We start from the raw sequence: 15,818 nt of genomic DNA on the forward strand, positions 1-15,818 counted from the left end.
GTGTTGTTCGGTGCGGCATGGTGTTGTTCAGTGCGGCATGGTGTTGTTCAGTGCGGCATGGTGTTGTTCAGTGCGGGATGGTGTTGTTCAGTGCGGGATGGTGTTGTTCAGTGCGGGATGGTGTTGTTCAGTGCGGCATGGTGTTCAGTGCGGCATAATGTTGTTCAGTGCGGCATAATGTTGTTCAGTGCGGCATGGTGTTGTTCAGTGCGGCATAATGTTGTTCAGTGCGGCATAATGTTGTTCAGTGCGGTATAATGTTGTTCAGTGCTGCATGGTGTTGTTCAGTGCTGCATGGTGTTGTTCAGTGCGGGATGGTGTTGTTCAGTGCGGCATGGTGTTGTTCAGTGCGGCATGGTGTTGTTCAGTGCGGCATGGTGTTGTTCAGTGCGGCATGGTGTTGTTCAGTGCGGCATGGTGTTGTTCAGTGCGGCATGGTGTTGTTCAGTGCGGCATGGTGTTGTTCAGTGCGGCATGGTGTAGTTCAGTGCGGCATGGTGTTGTTCAGTGCGGCATGGTGTAGTTCAGTGCGGCATGGTGTTGTTCAGTGCGGGATGGTGTTGTTCAGTGCGGCATGGTGTTGTTCAGTGCGGCATGGTGTTGTTCAGTGCGACATGATGTTGTTCAGTGCGACATGATGTTGTTCAGTGCGGCATAATGTTGTTCAGTGCGGCATAATGTTGTTTAGTGCGGCATGGTGTTGTTTAGTGCGGGATGGTGTTGTTCAGTGCGGGATGGTGTTGTTCAGTGCGGCATGGTGTTGTTCAGTGCGGCATGGTGTTGTTCAGTGCGGCATGGTGTTGTTCAGTGCGGCATGGTGTTGTTCAGTGCGGCATGGTGTTGTTCAGTGCGGCATGGTGTTGTTCAGTGCGGGATGGTGTTGTTCAGTGCGGCATGGTGTTCAGTGCGGCATAATGTTGTTCAGTGCGGCATAATGTTGTTCAGTGCGGCATGGTGTTGTTCAGTGCGGCATAATGTTGTTCAGTGCGGCATAATGTTGTTCAGTGCGGTATATTGTTGTTCAGTGGGGCATAATGTTGTTCAGTGCGGCATGGTGTAGTTCAGTGCGGCATGGTGTAGTTCAGTGCGGCATGGTGTTGTTCAGTGCGGAATGGTGTTGTTCAGTGCGGGATGGTGTTGTTCAGTGCGGGATGGTGTCGTTCAGTGCGGGATGGTGTTGTTCAGTGCGGGATGGTGTTGTTCAGTTTGGCATGGTGTTGTTCAGTGCGGCATGGTGTTGTTCAGTGCGGGATGGTGTTGTTCAGTGCGGGATGGTGTTGTTCAGTGCGGGATGGTGTTGTTCAGTGCGGGATGGTGTTGTTCAGTGCGGGATGGTGTTGTTCAGTGCGGGATGGTGTTGTTCAGTGCGGGATGGTGTTGTTCAGTGCGGCATGGTGTTGTTCAGTGCGGCATGGTGTTGTTCAGTGCGGCATGGTGTTGTTCGGCATGGTGTTGTTCAGTGCGGCATGGTGTTGTTCAGTGCGGCATGGTGTTGTTCAGTGCGGGATGGTGTTCAGTGCGGGATGGTGTTGTTCAGTGCGGGATGGTGTTGTTCAGTGCGGCATGGTGTTGTTCAGTGCGGCATGGTGTTGTTCAGTGCGGCATAATGTTGTTTAGTGCGGCATAGTGTTGTTCAGTGCGGCATGGTGTTGTTCAGTGCGGCATGGTGTTGTTCAGTGCGGCATGGTGTTGTTCAGTGCGGCATGGTGTTGTTCAGTGCGGCATGGTGTTGTTCAGTGCGGCATGGTGTTGTTCAGTGCGGCATGGTGTTGTTCAGTGCGGCATGGTGTTGTTCAGTGCGGCGTCGTGTTGTTCAGTGCAGCATGGTGTTGTTCAGTGCGGAATGGTGTTGTTCAGTGCGGCATGGTGTTGTTCAGTGCGGCATGGTGTTGTTCAGTGCGGCATGGTGTTGTTCAGTGCGGCATGGTGTTGTTCAGTGCGGCGTAATGTTGTTCAGTGCGGCGTAATGTTGTTCAGTGGGGCATGGTGTTGTTCAGTGCGGCATGGTGTTGTTCAGTGCGGCATGGTGTTGTTCAGTGCGGCATGGTGTTGTTCAGTGCGGCATAATGTTGTTCAGTGCGGCATAATGTTGTTCAGTGCGGCATAATGTTGTTCAGTGCGGCATAATGTTGTTCAGTGCGGCATAATGTTGTTCAGTGCGGGATGGTGTTGTTCAGTGCGGCATGGTGTTGTTCAGTGCGGCATGGTGTTGTTCAGTGCGGCATGGTGTTGTTCAGTGCGGCATGGTGTTGTTCAGTGCGGCATGGTGTTGTTCAGTGCGGCATGGTGTTGTTCAGTGCGGGATGGTGTTGTTCAGTGCGGGATGGTGTTGTTCAGTGCGGCATGGTGTTCAGTGCGGCATAATGTTGTTCAGTGCGGCATGGTGTTGTTCAGTGCGGCATGGTGTTGTTCAGTGCGGCATAATGTTGTTCAGTGCGGCATAATGTTGTTCAGTGCGGCACCTAGCACCTAGAAGGTAAATAAATAGGAAGGAAGGACTCACCGGTGACGTCGTCGCCCACGTCCAAGCGTTGTACTTTGTATTTTCATCCTTCTGACAGTGGAAAACATATAGCCAACAAACACCGTGGAACCTAAACGAATGAAAGAAAACTATCATTTGGCCACAACCAACATTCACAGATACAACACAATGTGACGTGCGGTGTTGAGGTTAAAGGTTGAGTGAAGGGCCCTCGTTTTAAACTACTTTTTTGAAAAGGAGTGGGAACAAGTAAGACGTATTTAATTTATTTATTGGGAAGTAGTAAGACTTATTAAATTTATTTAATCTACTTTTCTTCCCAGGCAAAATTTGATGTGCTGCAATTCCAAATTTCCAAAGTGAATGAAGGAATGAAATCCTTTAAATTATGATTTTGTATAAATACTAGGCATAAACACAAAATCTACGGCACAAAATGGGCAGACTTTACTTGTTTGAAAAGGACTGGTTACAAGACAGACTTTTTTAATTTATTTAATGGGAAGAAGACTTATTTAGTTTAATTGATCTATTTTTGTTCCCTGGCAAAATTCGATTTGCTGCAATTCCAAATTTCCAAAGTGAATGAAGGAATGAAGTCGTTTAAATTATGATTTTGTATAAATACTAGGCATAGACACAAAATCTACGGCACAAAACGGGCAGACTTTACTTGTTTGAAGAGGACTGGTTGCAAGACAGACTTTTCTGATTTATTTAATGGGAAGAAGACTTATTTAGTTTATTTAATCTCTTTTTGTTGCCTGGCAAAATTGGATTTGCTGAAATTGTATTTTGCCAAATCTTGACTTGAGACCTGATAGGAAGTATTAAACGCTCAGTTAAATCGATACAAGTTGGTAATAAGAGCGAGTAATGTTGGTTGAAGCGATGAATGAAGGTTAAAAGCAATTTAAATTATGACTTTGTATAAATACTAGATATTAACAGAACATCTACTGCGCAAAATGGGCAGAGTTTACTTGTTTGAGAAGGAGTGGCTTATTTAAGTCTAAGATTTATTTAATCTGTTTGTTCCCAGGCAAAATTGGATGTGATGCAATTCCAAATTTCACCACATGATGGTGCCAAATTTTGACTTCATAGGACATATTCAACACTTAACTATTATGTTCAAGGTAATCAGATTTGTTTATTATTCTAATGGCCTTTTCAAAACTATTCTGGATTACTACTTTGGATCTATTCTACATTACTTGGCAACAACATACTCTGTAACAGATTAGGCAGTATAATCACATATGTTAACTTGAGAGTGCCCACACTCAATCTACTTATCGTGATGTGTTAAATCAATTACTGTTAGACATTATTATTCTGATAATCTACCAAATCTTTGAATTGAAGAATTTGTGATTTAATTAATAGCTTGTTGTTATGTTCAGGGTAATCAGACTTGTATATAATTCTAATGGCCTTCTTTTGAAAACTATTCTGAATTACAACTTTGGATCTCAACTTTGTATTACTTTGCAACAATATACTCGGTGACAGATTAGGCAGTATAATCACATATGTTAACTTCAGTGCCCACACTGTATTTATTTATGGTTATTTGTTAAATCAAGTACTGTTAGACATGAAATAGGAAGTGTTTAACATAAATGTTATGGCTACTCACCGTTGTAGCTCGCTCCTGGTCAATGATACGAGCCTCTTCTTGCAGTGGAAAACTTGCAGCCAACAAACACCGTGGAACCTAAAGGAATGAAATTAAACATTAACATTTCGCCTGGACCAATATTCACACGTACAACGCAACGCGGCTACACTTCTGCTAGCGCCTCAGCTACACGTTGCTATTACAAACGTAAATCTCTTTAAACACAATGAGTGTTACTTACCGTGTACGCTGTAGACGGTCCAGTTGCAAGCAGAAAATAAAGATATTTCTGTTGATATTCGTCGTTGCTCAGTGGCTCACGGCCATCGCGCCAACAGATTTGAATTTTGGTGGAAGTTCAGCCAATTACGTCATATCCGCGGCACATGACTGCGACGTAATACCCGCTTATCTGAAACGGCAGTTAAAAGTAGAGTTACATCAAGTTTTCTTTTTTAATCAACGCAATCATTTACAACCGTTGACCAGAAAGAATCGTCGAAATTCGACGTTCCCCCCAAACGCCACACTCACTCGCTTTTCAGGGCAACAAAAGTACTTCTTTTTAAAAACGATGAGTTGTACTTACCGTGTACGCTCTGGACGGTCCAGTTGCAAGCAGAAAATAAAAATATTTCTCTCGTTAGTCGTATGTTACCATCCGCTGTGTCTTTGTCAACATCGCCATTTTCCTACTTCCTGTTGCGAGCCACGCCCACGGATTTAAATTCTGGCGGAAGAGCCCGCCCATTGGCGTCGTTTTCGCGTATAGCAAATCCGATTGGTTGGGAAGGGGGCGCGGTTATGCAGCCGAGGGGTCCTGTGATCGGTGGGATGTAAAGTAGGCGTCGACGTCACGTCCGCGTCACGTGACCACGACGTGGCAGACGTCATATAGCAACCGCTGTTTTGTTTAGTAGACTTACAGTTGTTATGCATTGACATAATGGCGCACACTCCAAATAGATTTAAATAAATTAAATAATTCTTCTGCCCACTCCCTTTTAAACAAGTTAACTCTCCCCGCGGATTTGAATTCCGGCGGAAGTTCTTACAGTTGTTATGCGTTGACATAATGGCGCACTGGTTAGCATGTCCACCTCTTAAGCATGATGTTGCGGGTTCGACGCCTGATCAATGTTAGCATGGAGTGAGCTGAAGTGCATGGCGCTGAAGATTTGAATCTTTGAAATGCGCTGAGGTCTGACGTATCAGGCAGAATGGTTTGCCATCACGTTCAACAAAAAATAGAAACTTTCCCACTCTGATAAAAACGTCCTGTGTTCATCTACATATTTTCGTTTTGCCGTGCATCTTTTCCCTGCCATTTCGAGAGCCCAATTGACACTAATAGTTTACTGGAATGTGTTTGCCCATCCTACTTTGTGGAATTTCACCACATGCGCTTTTGACGAAAATACTAAATTGAACTCAAGTGAAGCCAACACGCACAACCCCCCCCCCCCCACACACACACACACACACACACCTACACACACACACACAAATGTTGATATGAACATAAAAGAGCCGCATGCGGTTCGGGAGTTGCGGCTTGGCCAAACCTGTACTATACAACTTTATTTGTGTAAAATTTTCACAACAGCTGTCACACAAACAAAGCGGGAAAAACCGAAGACGTGCGTGTTCCGCCCACGCTGGATTTATTTGCACCTTTGAAAAGACACCGTATTGCCGCAGATGTGGCAAAGAGTACTTTTGGGCATCTGAGACGGAAGGATGTCCAAAGCATCACGTCACCTGCTCTGGTAGGAATGGTGGTGGGACGTTGAGGTCAACCGCTTTGGGGTTGGCTGAATCTTTGGTCGCAGGATGCCACACACTTGAAGACAGAAGCAGAAAAGCAGAGCTAAATGCAAAATGTACTCACCGGTGACTCCAATTTTTTCCCCCCCTGAAGAAATGGATGGACGGGTGGCCCCGGCTGGCCGGTGGGACTCTTGTTATTCTGACCCTTTTTAGTGCGCGTTTGGGGCAACAACCGTTTTTTGTGGCGCTCTCTTCTGGTTCAAGAGTGCCCTGCATGTGAATTTGCCTTTCCTGCCTTCTGATTGGATGAGCGCCGGTGTGACGCGGTGCCTCTGTCACCGTGGCGGGGGGTATACGTCGGCATCGGAGCGTCTGCCAACGTCTGAGACCGGCTGGCAGTGTATCGGAGGTGTCGAGTGCGGTGCCGCTGGAGCTCACTCACCAGCTGGTGTTAGGGCCACAGAATGAAGGCCAAGGAGAAGACTAGAAAGAGAAACAGAAACTTCTCCTCCAATTGTTTGATTTGTCTCTTCTGAGCTTCGATGAATTCTTTCAGCTCTTTGTTCCTCTAGGACGGACAAATGGAAAGTAGCCTTCAAAAGCCAGTAAGCGTGCAAGTAAGTGCCGGGCTGGCTTTGGGCCCTTACCTGTTGCGCGCTGTGCAGCAGATCCATTCTCTCTTGGAGGATGCAAGCGTCGCGCTCCCTCAACTCCCACATCAGGGCTCGCTTCCATTGGTCCACGGCGCTCCTAAGCTCTTGTCTCTGATCCGCCGTCAGCACGTCATTCACGCCAGCGTGGCTGGCTTTTTCGCCGTCCGTGGCGGGGCAGTCCCGCTGCGGTAGCGCCTCGTACAACATGGCCTCCAGCTCCATGATCCTCTGGGCCGCAATCCTCGTCCATCAGTAGTCCGGCGGGAGATTTGAGGGCGGCTTACCTTATGAGCCTGGTCCATGGAACGCTTCCTGAAGTCCAACTCTTCATCCAGGTAGCCCTTCTGGTTGCAGAACATATCCTAGCACAGCTCAAGGTCAGAATTGTTGGGGAACATTGCCCCGAGTTCCCCTTGGCTGATGTCGCGTGTCTGTCTACCTTCTCACTTTCAATGTCCAACATCTTCTGTTGAAGTGCTGACTTGGTCACTTTGATGTATTCTAACCACTGAGGAAAGGCTGCTGTCACATAAGCAGAATGCGAGAGCGTGCGTGGACGTGCGCGTTACCTTCTCGGCTAGGGTGGGAAGGGTCCTGGCGTGAATCACGACCACCTGCTCCTCGTTGGTGAGATTCTGCAAGAGCCCAAAGGCACAGCGTCAACAAGGTTCTTTCAGCGCAAAGCCTTCCAAAAGTCACATTTGAGCCGCCGAGTCTCGTGGAGTGCGAACATAAGGAGTTCGACATACACTTACGGCGTTATCGCCCAGGATGTCCAGCTTCTTCATCAGATCACTGATGACGATGTCCTGGGGAAAGGCGCAAGGAGCAATGTAAGGTGTTCTGGGACCTCAGGTTAAGGTTAGGGTTGCGAGGGACGCCTTACGTACGCTCACGCCGTCGGCCTCGCAGTAGATCTGCAAAGGGCTGAGGCCGTCTGGGAAACGGACTTGCAGAAACTTCAAGACGGGGGAGCGCCACTCCCTCTCCTGAAAGGCAGAGGCATGCATCCGTCCGTCCGTCCGTCCGTCACATCTCTGGCCTCAACACGCTTGTGCGAGTCTTCCCACCTCCAGCTCCAGGATGCGGAACTCAAGCAGTTCGTTTTGGTCTCGGATATCCTGGATGTGCTCTTTCAGACGCGCTTCTTCCGCCTCCATCCGCCTGACCTGAAAAGACAGTCAGACCTCATCTGCGGGGCTTCCGGACGGGTGTGACGCCAAGCGACTCCGCCCAGCGCCTTTCTTTCCGTCACCTTTTCGGCCAACTGCTGATTGCTCTGACGCAGCAGCTGCTTCTCCTCCACCCACTTGACATTCTAGAAGAGACAAACGCGTGGACAGCTTTGGAATGTTGTGTCATTTTCATCCACAAATTCTTTGGTTGACTGGAAAATGACATTTGCTTTTCTCCACATTTTCCCAGCCACGTTCAGGGGGGGTTGGTCCAGTAATGCCAGACGAATGAGTGACTGAAGAATGTAGCTATTTTGTCTGAGAAAAAGGTGTGCTCATTGATAAGCTTACCTGTCCTTGTTGCTTCAGCGCTGACTCCAGATCTGCTACTCTGCTTTGATAGTGACCCATTTCTACTGTCATGTAACATGGGGGGAAGAGATGGTGCAAATGGTAAAATATGGATTGTTCACAGGAATAAATTGGCAGAGCTGAAATTCCAAATTTGTCCAAAAGATGGCGCCAGACCAAAACATGAGACCAAAAAAGGGGCCAAAATAAGCTAAGCAAGTTAAAATAGAAATAAAACAGGAACACGGTGTCGGATTGTGAGTCACGCATGGACGCACAAATGTGATTTTTACTTTTTGATTTCTTTGCTTGGCTAAAAATGTATTCTGTAACAGCTTAAAGCAATATTGTTAGTCAATTCGATCAAGGGACCCGTCACTATGAGAATAGTGGCGTGACATAAATTGTTTGGAGAAGCACAAATGTGATTTTTACTTCTTGATTTCTTTGCTTGGCTAAAAATTGATTCCCTCTTTCATGAACTGTGTTTTGCAATCGAATTGTTCTGGGATTGAATGATTTTATTAACACGGGTATCAGTGGGTGAAATTGTTCGGTTTCTGGAGTGATTAAGATTTGTAATTCTATTTCATGTTTCTTCAATAAATGTGTTGTGTATATTCATCTACTTTGTTGTGCGCTGATTTGTACTGAATGTACAATCGATGGTTCGGGGTTGATTTGACAATTTGATTAATGTGCGGGGGGTTATTATGGTATAACATAGGACCGTAATAAATAAAAGTAACATCAGACAATTTTAGAGAATTGAATAACTTTCGTAGTTATTTGAGACACGAGTGAATTTCAATCCGTTTGAAAGTTTGCTTCGTCTGAATAAATTAACGGAAGTGTTTGAATCGGATTATCGGTTTGGTGTAGAACTGAAAGTAATTTAATTATTTGAAGGGCGCAGGCCCGTTTCCCCTTTTGACGGGCCGCGTAAAAAGTAACTCCGAACATGTTAGAGAATTAAATAACTTTCGTAGATATTTAAGGGAAGAGTGAATTTCGTCAAAAGTGAATTCGTTTGAAAATTTACTTCCTCTAAATAAAATAACGACGATGGTTAAAATAGATCATTTGAGTTGGTGAAGGATAAAAGTATTTCGATTGTCCGTTGGGCGCGGCCCAGTTCTTAATTTTGTCGGGCCGCGTCAAAAGTTAAACAGGACACGATCGAAAAATAGACTTGCCTTCCAAATTAATTACTGGGCAAATCTAAATAGAGTAAGACATTTTTATTCGTTTTAAGAAAGTTGTTATTCTTTTTAAAGCAATCAAGTGGGGTGAAGCACGCCGACAGTTAAGTGCTAGATCTACATATAAGAAGTTAGAATTAATAACGTAAAGTGCATTAATTTTCTCCTTAAATGCTATTATTGTCACACTTTTATTAATTCGATTCTCTTTCGAATAAACAAGTTGGTCGGCTCGCTGCTTAAGCGACCAAGTAGAACGGACCCATATAGACATTTACTTCGTCAAAACTAGTGCTAGGGTGCGCTATACAAACGAATCCCTGAGGTCTTAACAAAGACATCTAAAAATATCCGTAACATAATAAGAACTTCAAACATTAGCGGGGAGCCATCAATACGATGCGGTCACTTCGAAGTCTTGCCTCGAATTGAGTTACTCGGCTCGAGCTTAGGGTGACTTGAGAGGGATTGGCGTCGTACAGAAATTAGATTGATTCCGGTGGAGTTAATTTAACTCGGGTGGTTAGATTACGGACGAATCTCCGAACCCGGCTAAGACAAACCCGTTACCGGGAAGCCGGGGGCACCTTATTGAAAGAGGTGCGTTTGACACTACCATCAGCTTTTCTCTGGTCTGAAAGGAGGAGGAGGGAGGCTCCTCCTCCTCCTTTCAGACCAGAGAACACCCGAGGCTGGGTGAGAACGGGGAGGCTGCGACCCGGCCGGGGGTTGCGGGAAGGGGCGCCACCTTGATCTCCTTCTCGGCGTCGTAGTCCCCTCCGCTGGTCTGGGCTAGCAGAGCGTAGGCTCGTTGCAGCGCTTGATATTCTTGCGTCAGCTGGCGGTAGCGAAGCTCCGCCTCCTCATGCACACACCAATGCAACACAGCACTAGTACCAGAATCAGTCAGACCGGCGACAAAGCACCCGCGACGCAAAGACGAGTCCGATTCCAGGCTGAAGAGGAATGTTTGGCGCCAATACGCTGGCAGAAATGGCGGGCTACCTCTTCGGGTTCCGTGTCGGGGGTTCTGTCGGTGTGAAAAGACAAGGACGATCCGTCCGAGTCCACCAACACGTCTTCGTCGTAGCCGTAAAATGTTTCGATGACCTGCGGGCGCGGAAGCAAACATCTCTCTGAACAAACTGAAGCGACACCTCACGATGAATCGACGAGAGGAACGATAGCGAGAAAAAGGCCATTTCATCTTGCGCAACACCAAGCAGCCGCAAACAAACAGACTCACCTTGCAGGACCTCACGCTTTGTTCCTCCTCAGAGATTCTCGACGTCGGTATCGTAGCAGCAAATCTCTCTCCTGTCGACACAAATAATCCGCCTTTGAGATTCTTTGGATGCAAAGGGAACGAACGGCTCCGGCGCAGAAACAAACGCGACTCACGATGACATTTCTGACATGAGCTCCTGTCTCCAGAGCCTGAAAAACCCGTCACCGGCGATGATTGGAGGGACGCTCGTCTTTTCCAAAAGTGACAACTACAGGGTGTGTCAGGGAAGACACAGAGCAGGATGTACTTCCTGAGGAGACTACGTTCTTTTAACATCTGCAACAAACTCTTGGAGATGTTCTACCAGTCCGTGGTTGCCAGTGTCCTGTTTTACACCGTGGTGTGCTGGGGCAGCAGCACATCCAAGAAGGACACCTCCAGACTGGACAAACTGGTCAGGCGAGCCGGCTCTCTGATCGGCAAGAAGCTGGACTCATTGGAGACGGTGGCAGAGGCAAGGACACTGAAAAAACTGTTGGACATTATAGGCAATGTCAGTCACCCTCTGCACTCTGTCATCACTAATCAGAGGAGCCGGATCAGTGGGAGACTGCTCCTCCCCAATTGTAGGACAAGCAGACTGAAGAACTCCTTTGTCCCCCAAGCCATCAAGCTATTCAACTCCTCACTGGGGAGGAGGTGACATGGACATGAACAGGGACATGGAGATGCTTGTAATAACTGTACACATTCTTCACGTCAATATACAATGCGCAATATTATGGCAACTACTGTGTAGTGTTTTTACCTCCCTCGATTTTCTTGCCTAGTTTATCTTTTGGCCTCTTTTACATTTCATTGCTATCTCTTGCACTGTGTGTATTTCTGCATCTTCTGTATATCTTGATCTCTTGTGTTTTTCTTGTGTATCTTGTATTTTACTGCTACTGGACACAGAATTTCCCTGAAGGAGTAATCCCAAGGGATTAATAAAGTTGAGTCTAAGTCTAAGTCTAAGTTTTCCAGATTATCTTTATCGTATGATTATGTTGCTTTGACTTTGACTGCAACCTGTAATAAATAATATTATTTATCCCTTATTTATCCCTATCGCTTATCCCTTCCTACACAAAGTCGTAAAACATCCCTTGCTATGTTTTGACTAGAGGTCAAGGGCTTTCTCTATTCAATCCACTCTTACACCCACCCTGTTTCTCTTAATAAAAATGCTCGTGCGGGAGCCGAGAGTCAGACTTCATTCGTACAACGGATGGACTCTCCACCTGCAGGTGTCCAAAAGAACTTACTTGTCTCCCGTGTGGTTCTTGCAAAATAAGTTGGAGCGAGCGCAACTCTAACAGGGTGCATTTTGCCACTAGCTGCCTACGGACAATGACGTCGCGCTCGCGGCTCATGGTTGACGGGCTGAGCAGCCGGGCGAGTCCGTCGTTTTCAGCGCACAGCGAGTGGCAAAGGCGCTGACAAAACGGGAGCTTTGAGCTGCTGAAAACGGCAAAACAAGTCTAAAGCGTGTTCAAACGCGTGCGCACAATGCTCCTGCTTGAAAGGTCGGAATTTAAGGGGCCAATTTTTTGGATGGCGGCCGCCGGCCAAGCTTTGGACGGAAAAGGTTTCCTGGCGACAGCGAGCGAGCGCGGCGCTGCCGTACGTGCACCGAGTCACCTGCCTGAAGACCTTGGACAAGTCGTCGATGATGTGCCGCTGCTCCACAACTTGAAGGAACTCCATTTCACCGTCCTGCTGGCCGCAACCGCGCTCCAGGTCATTGAGCGAACTAGGCCTTCTCTGTGGAACACAAATGCAGTGGACTCTGTTGGCACGCCGCCGTTGTCCGCGTCGACTTACCAAGCTTGCCATCTCCTCGTTCTCCTGGGTGACAAAGCGCACTTTGTTTTCAAGGCGACACAGCACCAGTGAGAGTTCTTCATTCTTCCTGCTCAGGCGTTTGTTTTTGTCCAGGAGTGGCAGAAACTGGCTTTCTGTTTCTCTCAGTCGCTTAAGCTGCAAGCATGAAGTGCGGGATGCGAAAGACGCACAACACGCGGGCCAGAACGTATCCATTCCTTTTGCATCGGTTTGAACGGAATCGTGGCTTTGGCTCCCAATAAAAGACATCTACCAGGCAACCGACTCGCCGCGCCGCTCAACTAATAAGCAAGCGCAATGGGTGCCTCGCTGGATGGCGCGCATCAAACGTAGCGCAAACCTTCAAGCGTGCCGTCAATAAATTACCAGTTCATTGCGCTCTTCAGAAAGCAGGGCGTTTCGATCCTCCAGTTTCCTGATGACTGCGCTGAGCTCAGCGATTTTCAGATGAAAACTTCGCGTGTCCCGATCCTCCTGAGACTGAAAACGCCCCGCAACACACACACACAACCACTCGTTCAAAGTTCAAAACTGTTTTTGTGCTAACTTCCTCCAGCAACGAACTAAGTCATGCGTACTGCAAGTGTGTGATGAGGTGGCTTACGCTATGAAGAGGATTGCTAGTAGCGCCGTTGACCCCACTTCCAGGGTAGTTTAGGCCCGCCCTTTGGGAATCCCTCAGGGCAGCGATCTGCTGCTCGGCAGCCTGAGTCTGCAGCTGAAGGCGGTGGACGTGGCCGGCCCCAGGGATTTATCCAAAACACTAACCGCTCTGTCTTTCAGCTTGATCTCATCCATCTGGATGTACAAACGGGGAGCGCTCAGGCAGGCGGGCAAACTCATTTGCCAGAATTGTGACAAAAACAAAGAGAGCAACCGGCCAATTTTTATCTTGAATCGACTAGAACACCATTGCTGTGACAAAAGCGAAGCGAGCAACCGGACGTTTTCTTCTTGTGAAATAGAATAGAATAGAATGCCTTAGGTGTCATTGCACTGCAGGTATACAACGAAATTGGGAACATAGCCACGCACCGCGCATCTGATCAGTCCTACCAGTCGGCGGATCTCCCTCTCGCAGTCTCTCTTAGTTCGGCTCAGCTCCTCCCGATGCTGGTGATGAGCCGATCGGAGCTGGGCCGCTCGGGACTGCCAGGCCTGCTGGGCCGCTGCCAGGGCTTCTTCCGCGCTCCTGGTGGAGGCGACACCGCTCGGTCTCCCGACACCGCCGCGTCTCCTCCACTTCCGCCAGCAAAGCGCCCCCGCTCCTCACCTGAGCAGACATTGCGCCACATCGGGCCGTTGAGACCGCAACGGAGCGCCGCTACGCTTACTGGGGACAAGCTACACAATACGGTAGCGGCCGCATCGGAGCCCGACGTGGCGTGCGGATAGTCAGACACGGATTGAGCGGATCACCTTGTCCATGGAGCCGTCCCTCAGGCTGAGGACCAAGGCATTCAGTCGCTGGATCTCTCCATCTTTGATTTTGATCACTCTCATCAGCTCCATTTCATGCTGCCGCAGTAATGTCTCCCTGGTAACGGCTAACTCTTTCTGCTTCTCCTCATGGAGTGTGCTTTTGAGTTCCGTCATGGCGGCGGTGGCACGGTGGTGCTCCGCCCGCAGGTCCTGACTTCTCTCTCTCTCCAGACAGCTGACCTGACATGACTTAGACAAACTTTATTGTCATCTTGTCTGCACATGGTGCATACAAAACGAAATTTCGTTGCACACGGCTTACAACAAAGTAGTGATATTGCAGTTGAATAGAAGTAACATATCCTATGAAAATATATATATACATATACTGTATATATATATATATATTACAAATAAGTATAAAGTGCAGCAGTGCTAATTATGCAATAGTGCAAGTAGGCAAAACAGTATTCAAGAGTGTGCAGAGGAATGCTAAACCATGTATTAAACTTCTATTTAAAGGGTTTACACAAGTTCAGTAAAGTTGGTAGTGCGAGATAGTGCAAGATAGAGGTCCGTAGTGTCATAAAGTACAGTTCTGTGAATGTGTGATGCAGAGTTCAGTTTAGAGCTCAACAGTTCTAATGTTCAACAGTCTGATGACAGCAGGGAAAAAGCTGTTGCAGAACCTGGTGGACCCGCAGCGGATTGTGCGAAACCTCTTCCCAGAGGGCAGCAGGGAGAACAGTCCATGGTGGGGGTGTGATGGGTCATTGATGATGTTACGGGCACGGGACATGCAGCGCTGAGATGAAATGTCCTGAATGGAGGGAAGAGGAGCCCCTATGATCCTCTCTGCTGTCCTCACCACTCTCCTCACGTTCTTCCAATCGGAGGCGGTGCAGCCTCCACACCACACAGAGAGTCAGCTTGTCAGAATGCTCTCTATGGTGCTCCTGTAGAACGTCCTCATGATGGGTGGGGGCAGGTGGGCTCTCCTCATCCTCCGCAGGAAGTACAAGCGCTTCTGTGCCCTCTTGATCAGTGCCGTAGTGTTCATAGTCCAGGTGAGGTCTTCTGTGATGTGGACCCCCAGGAATTTGGTGCTGCTGACCACCTCCACAGCTGAGCTGTTGATGATCAGTGGAGCGTGGTGAGGCTGGTTTTTCCTGAAGTCGACGATGATCTCCTTCATCTTCTCCACATTCAGGATCAGGCTGTTGTCTCTGCACCAGCCCACCAGCTGCTCCACCTCCTCTCTGTAGTCCAGGTCGTTGTTGTCTCTGATGAGCCCCACCACCGTTGTGTCGTCTGCGAACTTCACGATGTGATTGGTGGTGAACCTGGGGACGCAGTCGTGTGTCATCAGGGTGAACAGCAGGGGGCTCAGGACGCAGCCCTGAGGGGAGCCTGTGCTGAGGGTGATGACATCAGAGGTGTTCTGTCCGACCCGGACTGACTGAGGTCTGTTGGTGAGGAAGTCTAGCAGCCAGTTGCGAAGGGGGGTGTTGAAGCCCAGGTGTTCCAATTTTCCTACTAGATGCTGTGGGATGATGGTGTTAAACGCTGAGCTGAAGTCCAGGAACAGCATCCGAACATGGGTGTTCTTCTCCTCCAGGTGAGCCAGGCTCAGGTGAAGAACGGAGGAGATGGCGTCCTGAGTGGAGCGGTTTTGCCGGTCGGCAAACTGGAACGGGTCAAATAATGGGGGGAGTCTGGAAACGATGTGATCTTTAAGCAGCCTTTCGAAGCACTTCATCATGACCGGAGTCAGTGCAACAGGCCGGTAATCATTAAATGAGGTGATTTGAGGTTTCTTCGGCACCGGAATGATGGAGGCAGTCTTAAAGCACGCTGGCACTGTGGCTTGGCCCAGCGAGGTGTTAAAAATGTCTGTGATGACCCCAGCCAGCTGACTTGCACATTCCCTGAACACACGCCCAGGAATGTTGTCGGGGCCAGGGGCCTTACGGGGGTTGACTCTCCTCAGGGTCTTCAACACATCGGCGGAGTCAAGGCAG

The 15,818-nt window shown here is 48.2% G+C and overlaps 1 long non-coding RNA gene across 1 annotated transcript; it reads right to left on the bottom strand.

Annotated features, from left to right (window-relative positions):
- Window positions 1–2,509: 2,509 nt before the first annotated feature.
- LOC137839855 (uncharacterized) lies at window positions 2,510–4,813 on the bottom strand. The gene is made up of 4 exons (XR_011086250.1): window positions 4,699–4,813; window positions 4,351–4,521; window positions 4,128–4,205; window positions 2,510–2,594 (listed from the first exon to the last, which is right to left on the bottom strand). It is a non-coding gene; the product is annotated as an uncharacterized lncRNA (long non-coding RNA).
- Window positions 4,814–15,818: the final 11,005 nt, after the last annotated feature.

This window comes from Syngnathus scovelli, unplaced genomic scaffold (assembly GCF_024217435.2).
Source record: "Syngnathus scovelli strain Florida unplaced genomic scaffold, RoL_Ssco_1.2 HiC_scaffold_23, whole genome shotgun sequence".
NCBI lineage: Eukaryota > Metazoa > Chordata > Actinopteri > Syngnathiformes > Syngnathidae > Syngnathus > Syngnathus scovelli.